Genomic DNA, 10,860 nt, shown 5'->3' with positions numbered 1-10,860 from the left:
CAGAGGATATTCATTTTGTTTAATTTGTTGATATGGCTTTCTCAATTGGTACCTTACTGTCCATGTTTTCTTTGGTGCCGGTACTTCAATAGGTGCTGTTCTTCTGATAGGTACTGGACAGAGCCCCCCTGCAGCTCTCTGCTGGTTTATTTGCTCATCATACATCACATACTTTGGCATGAATGTTCCTGCTACTTCAAAATGGATGGTGGAGTGCGGGCCGTACTTGTGACCTCCTCTACAAGGCGACAGGCAATAGAAAGCAAGAGTCCACAGGGGCCATTCTGTCTTCTATCAGGAATCAACTGATTCCAATGGCAGGGCCTGGGTATCCCCAAAATGGAGGATACTCATAGCACCTGTCAAATTCAGCATGGAGCTGCCACCAGCCCATACCCTGCTCTTTGGGCCACACACAGGTGCCCAAAAACCTACACTAAGGGTACAGGGTTGTAACCCCTACCCATGGGTGCCACAAGGGTATCCCAAGGGTCTGTACACAAAACCAAAAATAGGAAGAGCTGCACTGCCAGGAGTCCCACATGGATTCCTGGCAGAAAACAACACAGAACATTCACGAAAATGAACTACAGAAAAAGGACAGGGAGGCCCTGTCCCTCCAATGCATTTCCAGAATCACAGTTGCCCCCCACAGACTGAGGTTAGGGTGTCTAATCTCCCACGAGATTGACACCCTCATCCAGATGGTCAACATACCTTCTGGAAAGGCCACCTGCATTATCGTGACTCTTCCCTAGTCTGTGCTCTATGGTGAAGTCTAGCCCTTGCAGGCTAATGGACCACCTGAGCAGTTTCGGGTTTTCACCCTTCATCTGCATAAGCCACTTCAGGGGCTTATGGTCTGCTTGGACCTTGAAGGTAGACCCCGCAAGGTAGGGCCTAAAACACCTAAGGCTCCAAACTATACAGAAACATTCCTTTTCAACAGTAGTCTAAGTAGGCCACACAAAAGGCCTCCAGCCCACTGAGCGCATGTCGACTAATCTCTGGAAGGTGGCAGGTGTATTTTCCAACCCAAAAGGCATGACTGTAAACTGGTAGAGCCCCTGAGTTGTTGTGAATGCAGTCTTTTCCTTGGCATGGTCCGTCTGAGCTATTTGCCAATAGCCTGAGGTAAGGTCAAATGTGCTCACAAAGTTGGCAGCACCTATGGTGTCCACGAGCTCATCAGCCCTGGGCAATGGGTGCGCATCAGTTTTGGTGATGGTATTGACCCCTCTGTAGTCCACACAGAACTGCCAATCCTTGGTACCTGCCTGGGAACTTGCCTTCGGGACAAGGACCACTGGACTGGACTAGGGACTAGTTGAGGGTTCAATAACACCCAGATCCAACATCTTGGTGACCTCAGCATGGATGTGGTTCTTAGCTGCATCTGACATACGGTAGCACCTGCTTTTGACAGGCATACTGTCACCACTGTCAATTTTGTGCCTACACCACGGTGTAAGGCCTGGTGTCAGTGAGAACAGAGAGACGTACTGCCGGAGCAAAGCCCTGCAGGTCATCTGCTGTTCTGTTGTCAGATCTGGAGAGAGATGCACTCCCTCCACGGAGCCATCCTGAGGGTTGCTATGCAGCAAATCAGAAAGTGGCTCACTCTTATCCTCTTCTTGCTCTGAAGCCAGCAAGAGACATGAGACCTCTGCTCGCCTATGGAAAGGCTAGAGCCTGTTAACATTGAATGCCACAGTGACTACCCCAGGTACTCCCATGTCAACCAGATAGTTGACTTTGCCCATCTTGGAGATTATCCTGAAGAGTACAGTCCACTTATCTGCCAAAGCACGAGGCTTGGTAAACTTCATGACAAGGATTTCCTGTCCTGGAGTCCAATTGACTTGTGACATCATTTATATGTAACTCGGCATGAAGTTGGATCCTCTGTCAGAGACAACCTCCCATGGGAATCCAACACAGGCGAAAATCCACAGGAGAGCCCTGGCAACCACCTTGGCAGTAACAGTCTGAAGGGGTATAGCCTCACGGTACCTGGTGGCGTGATCTACCAAGGCCAGAATGAACTGATGTCCACTTGAAGTGGGAGGGTCAAGGGGACCGACAATGTCGATGCCCACCCTCTCAATTGGTGTGCCAACCAATGGCAACGGCTGCAGTTGGGCAATAATACTGCCTCCGGTCTTGCCAGACAACTGACAAGTTGGGCAGGTCTTGCAGTGGGGCTCCACTTCTACTCCCACCCGTGGCCAGTACAAATTTTCAGAGAGCCTCTGCCTAGTCTTCTTGGTACCAAGATGACCAGCTAAGGGCACCTTGTGTGCCAGCCGCAGTAGGAAGGGCCTGTAAACCTGGGGTACCACCAACCTCTTGAGGGCACCAGGTTCAGGCTTAGTGGGCTCACTAACAAGGAGCTCAACCTCCCAATATATCTGGAATGTCCTAGGCACTTCTCCGTGTACCTGGGACAGGGCTTGTTTCCTTAGACCCTCGAGAGAGTGGCACTCGCTCTGACCCTTACAGAAGTCCACCCGGGATGGTCCCCCTTAGGCCAACAAGCATTGAAGGTCGGGGTGGTCCTCCAGGTTGAGCACCTCTCCCGCAGGAGGGCCTTCTGCCTCGTCTCCCACAGGAGTTGAGTTTGTGTTTACCACTGGATCCAGCCCGTCCGGAGCATGAATCCCAATGGGTGCTGCAGGAGTAGCAGGAGGAAAAGGAGCCCCCTTCCCAGAGGTGGCCTTCTTGTTCCTCCTTCTTGCCTTAGGCCTCGCCTTTGGCTTGGGTACCTGGCTCTCAGCCATACCCGGTGTCACCTGTGACCTAGTGTCTGCAGCAGCAGTCATGCAGAGACCATTGGGGATCAACCCCAACTCTACTAGATCAGTGCCTAACAAAATGTTAGCAGGGACATTGCCCTGAACCAGGACAGGAAGTTTTGCTGTCTTGTCTCAAATCATGATTGTGACTAAGGCTACAGGTGATAATTTGGGAGGCCCACCAGCTAAAATGGTGGTTCTCAGAGGAGCACCTACATAGTCCTCTGGCTTGAGCCGGGTCCTGTCCACCACTGTCATGCTTGCCCCTGTGTCTCTCAAGCCAGTAGAAGGCTGGCCATTCAAGAGGACACTTCTAAACAACCTGCGGGTGTTCTGTGGGATTGTAGCCAGTACTTCTGCGTACTGGTCCCAGGCCCCAAGGGACATTAGGGAAATCTCTACAGGAGCACCAAATGTGATTCATGTAGAGGAGGGGAGGACAATGGCCTCCACCTCAGACATGGGGTAAGGGTAGGTCAGGCTGACAGCCCGGACTCCAATTGCCTTACCTTTACACTTGGGGTCACCCTTCTTGTGATCCAGACCCCCACAATCCCAACAAGTGCCAGGAATGCGGTGTACGGTACTGGAACCACTGGGAGCCTGCTTTGCAGCAGGTAGACCACTACTCTTACTCCTGCCCACATAGAACTTATCCCCACTAGATTTATGGGTCTTAGGAGAGGAAGGATTTGGTTTACCCGACTGTGATTGCTTCTGGGACTCCTCAGCCTTCTGAGAGGTCCCCTTTTCTTTGTCCTTGTCCTTCCCAGTAGAGTCCTTAGTGGACACCCGGTGGGAGACCCACATGTCAGCCAGCCTGGCTAGCTTAAAGGGATCTAAAATGTTCTGGTTAGCAACATACTGACACAGCTCTCGTTAACAGGCTTCAGAAAAATGCTAAAAAAAAACAAGGTGGGACAATTCAACAAACGTTTTCACCTTGTAACCATCAATCCACCCCACCATGTTCATATGTTCAGCACTCACGCAGTCAACCCAAGACACATTCTCTCTCTTCTTAAATTCCCTGAACCTTTTGAGGTATTGGGTCGGTGTCTTGCCAAACTTGGCAATCAAAGCAGATGTCATGCACTCATAATGACCCCTTTCTTCCACACTCAGTTTCAGAATACAGTCATATCTGGTCTGAGGCACTCTGCTTAACAAACACTTAGACCAATCACTTTTATCAACATCATGAATTGCACAAGCCATCTCAAACACTTCAATCCACTGGAGGATATAGGAACCCTCCACATACACACCCACCAAATCTTTCATAACCTTGGTGGCTGGGGACCTGACACTCTCAACGGGTTTCACTGAAGTCTCCACTCTAGCTTTCTCTAGCAGGATTTTCTGACATTCAGTGTCCCTATCTTTGAGTATCACATGCTGAGTCAATTCCACTTTCTTCAATTCAGCTTCTGTTGCCAACTCTTTGTATTGAAAGGCTAACTGTTCTCGTTGTAGCTCCAATTTGTAAAAGTTCGATCTTCAGGGCTACCCCCTGAAGAGCAGTGCTGGGTGTCAGAACAGAGGCAGCAGGAATGGTGGCGTTCCCAGAATCAGATTCAACAACAACCCCTGGGGTAGTGGCCTTAATGGTTACATCCTCCCCTTCATTAAGAGCTTCACAATCAGTCTGGTAAGCCACCAGGGCAGCTATCAGCTTAGCCCTAGACTTATCCTCAAAGTCTAATTCCCTGGCTTTGCAGGCACTCTGGAGAGCCTCTAAGCTCATCCTAGTCAATTTCCCATTTGCAATAGATTCAACTGCTTGTAATGTAGTTATCTAGTACACAACTTAAAACCTCAACTTAACAAAGTGTAGATATTTTGTAAGTGGCAAGGTTACACACTGTTTCTCAAAACCAAAAGCATCCCACCGCTGCCACCAGTGTAAAGACTGGAGGGGGGTGCATGTACTCCTGCTCACTATATGGCAGAGGAGAGGCACAGAGGACCCCAGCCAATATTCTCTATAGGGTAGCTATGGTCAAGCAATCAAGGCCTAGCTTCTCAGGAGGTGATGCAGGCTGGTTCTTAAGTACAGTGTAGTCCCCAAGCACCCACAAATGAATGTCCACACACTATGTTAGTGATAACACAGACTTTATATAATTAAGGTTTGAGGTTATGTATACAATCACAATAACTCACTTTGTGCTCAGTTAATCTACAATGGCAAATATATATACAGTTCTACGTGGTACCACAATCACTATCATTTTTCATTAAAGTGCATCAACTGGACTTAGTTTACATGTCACACAAATCAAGTATTAAAGAGAACCAACAAAGACATAGGGGGAAAGCAGCGGTTAGAACAATTGGAAGAATACTGGCCCTGTTACCTAGACACAGTTCTGTGTGAGGATCCCCCCACCAGAGCAACCTGTAAATAAAGATATAATACAAGCCCAGTCCATATATTGTTTCTATGAGTCTTATTTCCTCCTGAATAGTTCTACCACTCCAATGTACCTGGAATAGCAGAGTTCAACGTCGGGTCGTCAACGGATCCTTCTTGAGCGGCTCCCTTTAAGGCAGGAGCCACGGATCGTCGAGATCCCTCGAAGAAATGGTGAACAACGGTGTTGTGGCAGCAGCTTCGGTCCAGGCAGTGCTCGTCGATGCTTTGTCATGGACGTCCTGCGAAGATGAGGCGTGCGGGGCAACAAACAACACAGACCATACTTGAAAAAGGACTACAGAACAAGGACATGGAGGCCCTATCCCTCCAATGCATTTCCAGCATCACACCTGTCCCCTATGCCCCACAGTGCCTAACAGAATCAACATGATTATGTGTGTATGCAAGGCACTGGGGGGCCCAGGAGGAAAGTATGGTATTTTTGACTGGGCAGCTATGATAGATGTACAGTAAAAAATTACCATCCCTGTCCCCTAGGCTCCACCGCGCCTCAGAAGGAGAGCTGATTTTGGCAGGTGGGTAGGGGTATTGTGCAACAAAGGCATTTTTAAAATGCCTTTGTTGTACAACTGCCCCCCTAGCCCCCATTTGCCAAAATCAGCTCAACAGACCAAAACAAACACACACACACACACGTTCACACAGCAATCACTCTATCATTCACATGAGCACCCATCACGTGCACTCACTCATAACACAAGCATAACACATCCATACACATAATTAAATAAAAAATAAATGAACATAAACTTGCCTTCTACCCAGCTCCTGAAGTTTCCTCCCCAGCGCTCCAGCTCCGTCATCAAGAAAAGGAATCGGGAAGCAGTAGCTTCCTGGTTCCTGCATATGCATGTAGGGGTCTGCGCATGAGTGCTGAAATGCCCCGCTCAAGGCTGCTAGGTCCGTATGTCCAAGGAGGCGCAGGAGCAGCCCCTCGCACATACAGACATGCAGTTCCACATCCAGCATTTCCAATGAGCTATGCAGGTCTGGCGAACTGAACTGTCAAAGGGAAACCGTTTGACAGTTCAGCCAGCCCAGTAGAACTCCCTCAGCTGGAAAAAGCAGCTGAGGGAGTGCTCAGTGTTTCACTGGACTGGCTCCTTGGCTCCTCCATAATGGGTGAGGGTGCCACTGGGTCGACGCCCCCTCGCACATTATTGAATAGTGCTATTAGTCCTGCTCCACCTCATTCTGCACATTCTACCAAGACACACTACTGTCCCCCCTTAGTCACAGAATGGGCTTTGCAGGCTGGCGTTTGTCCTCATACCTACCTAGGAGACACCAGTCAGTCCAAATGGGTTCGACACATTGCCAAGTGACCGGGGATGTGCCCCAGAACTCCTTCCTCTCGCTGGTCTTATTTAGCCTATACATTGAACTCGTCGACTCACTCCTAAATGACTGAAATCTGAATACACCAATATGCGGATGGCACTCAGCAATACCAAAGAGTTACCATTCCCAGGACATCGCACACCTCTGCACAGGCCTTACTGCCATTCAAAATGGATATGAAGATCCTACTTCAAACTTAACCTTACCAAGACAGAATTCGTTATCCTAGGCTCTTGCTCAAAGGAAGCTAGCCGGCATTCACTTGGACAGAGTTACCCTGTAACTCACAAACTTCAATCTCTCTGATTCATTGTGGAAATGAAAGTATCCTTTCATCAACACATACCTAAAAAGGCCAAAAGGGCTGGTATCAAATCAACAGATCAAAAAAGGGAGCAGGCGCCCCTCTCTGGAAAGAACATAGCATGATAACCTGTTCTGTGGTTTTTACCACTTTGAGAGTCCGCAGCCATCGCTTTTTGCTCAATGTACTTTTCACAAAGGAGGACTATCCATTTGCAAATCAGTCTTTGTCCCACCCACAAGGGCAGTTCAGCACCAAAATGCCAGGCAGACCTCCTTTGAACAAGAGTACCAACAACAACCCGAGACACGTGTTTCAGCCTTGTTGGGTCTCATTAGTGAGGTGGAGCTGTACCTCTCTCAGCACAGTGAGCAAGGGGTCCACGTCTGGATTCCCCCAGATAACTTAGGGGGACCAAGTTCCTCGCAAAAATACAAAAAAGGTAGCAGGCACCCCTCTCTAGAAAGAACATGGCATGATAACCTGTTCTGTGTTTTTTTTTCCCACTCTCTCCGTCTCTTCTCACATCTCGTACATCTCTAAAAAGTCCCACTACCAGCTGCATCTCCTGAGAGGTATTCTACCTTTTCTCACCTTCCCCCAAAGGCTCACTATCTCCATAGCCCTGGTTCTCTCTAGGCAGGACTACTGAAACAGCCTTTTCTCAATCTTCCTACTTCTACTCTCCGTCTGCTACAACTCATCCAGACCAGAACTGCAAGACTTATCCTTGGCCTCAAGCGCAGGGACTGCATCTCTCCGGCACAGAAATCCCTCCACTGGCTCCCTGTGGCTGCTACGATCAAGTTCAAGACCCTCTGCACAGTCCACAAGACCTTCTGGGCTGGGGCACTATCTGCAATGCTCTCTTCTAAAATACTCTCCTTCTAGAGCCTTCCGCTCGGCCTCTTCCAACTCTTTGCGTGTGAGCCGTCTTTCCAAGCAGAGATTTGGGGGCAGATCTTTATTCTCTGTAGGTGCCTCCCTCTGGAACAGCCTCCCTGTCTCTCTCCACCTTGAGCCGGAGTTTACGTTCAGGAAACTCCTCAAGACCTTCCTCTTCGCTTCCTCTTTCTCTCTCCCTCTCCCCTGCTAATGTCCTCTCTCTTTCTATCCAGCCTCACCTCGAGAGCCTCACAGGTCCCAGGCTCCACCGCCAGTCGTTCCGCTTGCCTCAGTGCCTCTGTACTATTCTCAGCACTACTGCACTTTCAGCATAGACTCCATGAGAGGGGCTACCTCTCTGCACTTAACCCATGGCTCTACTGGACTGGTCACACTTGTTCCCCTTACCCCCTCCCCTGCACCTCCGTCTGTACACTTGCATGATCTGAATTTACTAGGCATAGTAAGTTCTGTTTTGTCCCCCCCCTTTGTCTCCCCTCCCTAATCTGGTTGCGCCTGATACACTTCATGCTCTTGCACTAGAAGACATGCCATCAGGCATAGAGCGCTAGCTATGTATTTTTTAGATCATTCAGAAACCTCAAGGCCTAAAAATGACTACTGTATTCCCTTGTTCCCTTCCCACCTTGAAGAACTTTGAAGCACTTCACTTGTGTATAAGCGCTGTACAATTAAACAAATACAATTATAAACCTGCCGCCACTCTGCAAAGCCCCAACCAAAAGCACTATGACAAGGTCGAATACAGGTGCCCTCTCTACTAAGCAGCATCTGAAACAGTTCTGCAGGGATGCCTTCTCTATAAGCTCAATCCAAATCACCTCTAACAAAGTACAATCCTGATATATTCTCTGCAAAGCACCATCGAAAAGCAATGACAAGATCCATTTCTGCCCCACCTTTAACAAGGGTTTGTGTCGACCCCTTACAACAAAGCTCTACCGAGCCATCCTTCCTCACATCCGACCCCTAGACCCTGCTGCCACCCCTACAAAGCCACATGCCCCTTTGTTGGAGGTACTTAGAATTCTCCTGTACAAGGACCATAGTGACCCTCCTTTATAAAGACGTGTCCTGTTTAGAAAGCCCCACACAGATGCTACACTTTCACATTTCAACTTACAAACCGGTTCCTGGTCCTGTGGGAACTGCTCACCACAGAACCCAAACCCAAAATGTAACATGGTTTACTGCAATTTTACAACGACCAGAAAAATCTATGCCGAATCATGTCCCTTGGCTTGTTCCCCACCTTCTGGAGCATCGAGGAACCACCACTGAACATCCAGCCTGCTGATAGGCTGATCCCCGTAACAAATTACAGCACCCAGCTGAGCTGGGAGGCAAAGCAGGACCCTCTACAAAGGCCAGAGTTAAAGGCCCCTGTCTATCCCTTGATTGTGCAGTGTGAGCGGGTGCTTACCAACATCTAGGTACTGGCTCCTGCACCGACAGCCGGAATCCACTGCAAAGATGGCTGCCACTGTTCCTGGCTTGTTCTCCACCTTCTGGAGCATCGAGGAACCACTACTGAACATCCAGCCTGCTGATAGGCTGATGCCTGTAACAAATTACAGCACCGGCTGAGCCAGGCCCTCTACAAAGGCCCGAGTTAAAGGCCCCTGTCTCTCCCTGTCTCCCCCAGGCTGCCTCCCACGCTGTGCAACATTTGCATTTTGATCTACAAGTAACTGTTTCCCATTGCACCCGTGCATGATCAGAAGCGCAAGTCTCCCCCACTCTTCAAGACCTAAGAGATAAGACTCCCAGCAAACCTCTTACCGCTCTTGTGACTTTGTTGGCGAAACCCACTGTTAGTTCGGTCCCCCTCCCTCATTCTGAGTTCTCACGAGCCCCAAGCTCCTATCCGACCTCCATTGGCAACTTGCCGAAACCTACCTACTTCCTACCCCCCTCCGAATACCTGTTGCTCACCACTGCACCCGCTCCCTCAATGCCAACATACCCACGACTTACCTTCTGCTCACAGTCATGGCCAGCCCCCATGAGGCTAACAACGCTACCTGCCCTATTGCCTCACCGCTATTGACTACCACTAAACAAGCTCAAATGCTGCACGCCAATTCTAATACTGTCTGCATGCTTGATTGTACGTCATCTCTCATGTCTAATGTAAGCAAGTATGACTCGCACAACTCCACTGTTGAGCAATGTATTTCTAAACACACTGTGTATCTGAGGATGTACCCTACAAATCCACTGTTGAGCAATGCACTATTGAATACGCCATGTCTAATGTATTTGATGATGTCCCTCGCTACTCCATTGCTGACTTATGTACCATTGAACACGCTGTCCCACAACGGACAGCCAACATTAGCCAATCTTCTAATCACTTTGTGCTCCCCACTACACCTGGTCCTCCCGCCCTCTTCTTCATCAAAATGGCCACTACTACCCCACCCCAGCCTGGAAGCCCCACGGCTATTACACTATCCCTCATACCTTTCCCCTGCTGCCCGCCCTTTCCTGGATTGGTTTTCCAACACCACTCAACTGCCAAAAAATCTCCTCCCAACAGCCCGCGCCCCCCATTAAACCTCCCAAACCCAGATCCTACTCTGACAAAACTCCTCAACACCTTGTGCACCTAGCACCTTGCCTAGGTCCTACCAGACTACATAGGCTTTGCTCCAGACGTCAGAGCCACCATTCCCAGCTAGAGACCAAACGTTCACCTACCAATATCATCCCACAAAAGCTCCTGGCACCATGCATAGGCTCCGCCCGCTTACACAGACTCTGTTCCAGACTTCGGAGCACCCGTACCTCCAAGAAACCAAACACAACTGTCATAAGAGCCCAAAAAAAACACCTTACACCTCCCCCCTCCCTCGCAACCACCACCATAACCCTCACCCCCAGCACAACCTCATCCCCACCCCACCTAATACCTTTACTTGCGCACTAGTCAATGCTCCCTCAATCTGCGCTCACACCTCAGATATCCACGACCTCCTACTAGCCAACAACCTGGATCTACTAGCCTTATCTGAAACGTGGCTACACGAAGCAGCACGCCCCTCCTTTCACTTGCTCTACCCTCAGTGTAC

Source organism: Ambystoma mexicanum, chromosome 11 (genome assembly GCF_040938575.1).
Source record: "Ambystoma mexicanum isolate Mex_15411 chromosome 11, UKY_AmexF1_1, whole genome shotgun sequence".
NCBI lineage: Eukaryota > Metazoa > Chordata > Amphibia > Caudata > Ambystomatidae > Ambystoma > Ambystoma mexicanum.
This window is presented reverse-complemented; position numbering follows the sequence as displayed.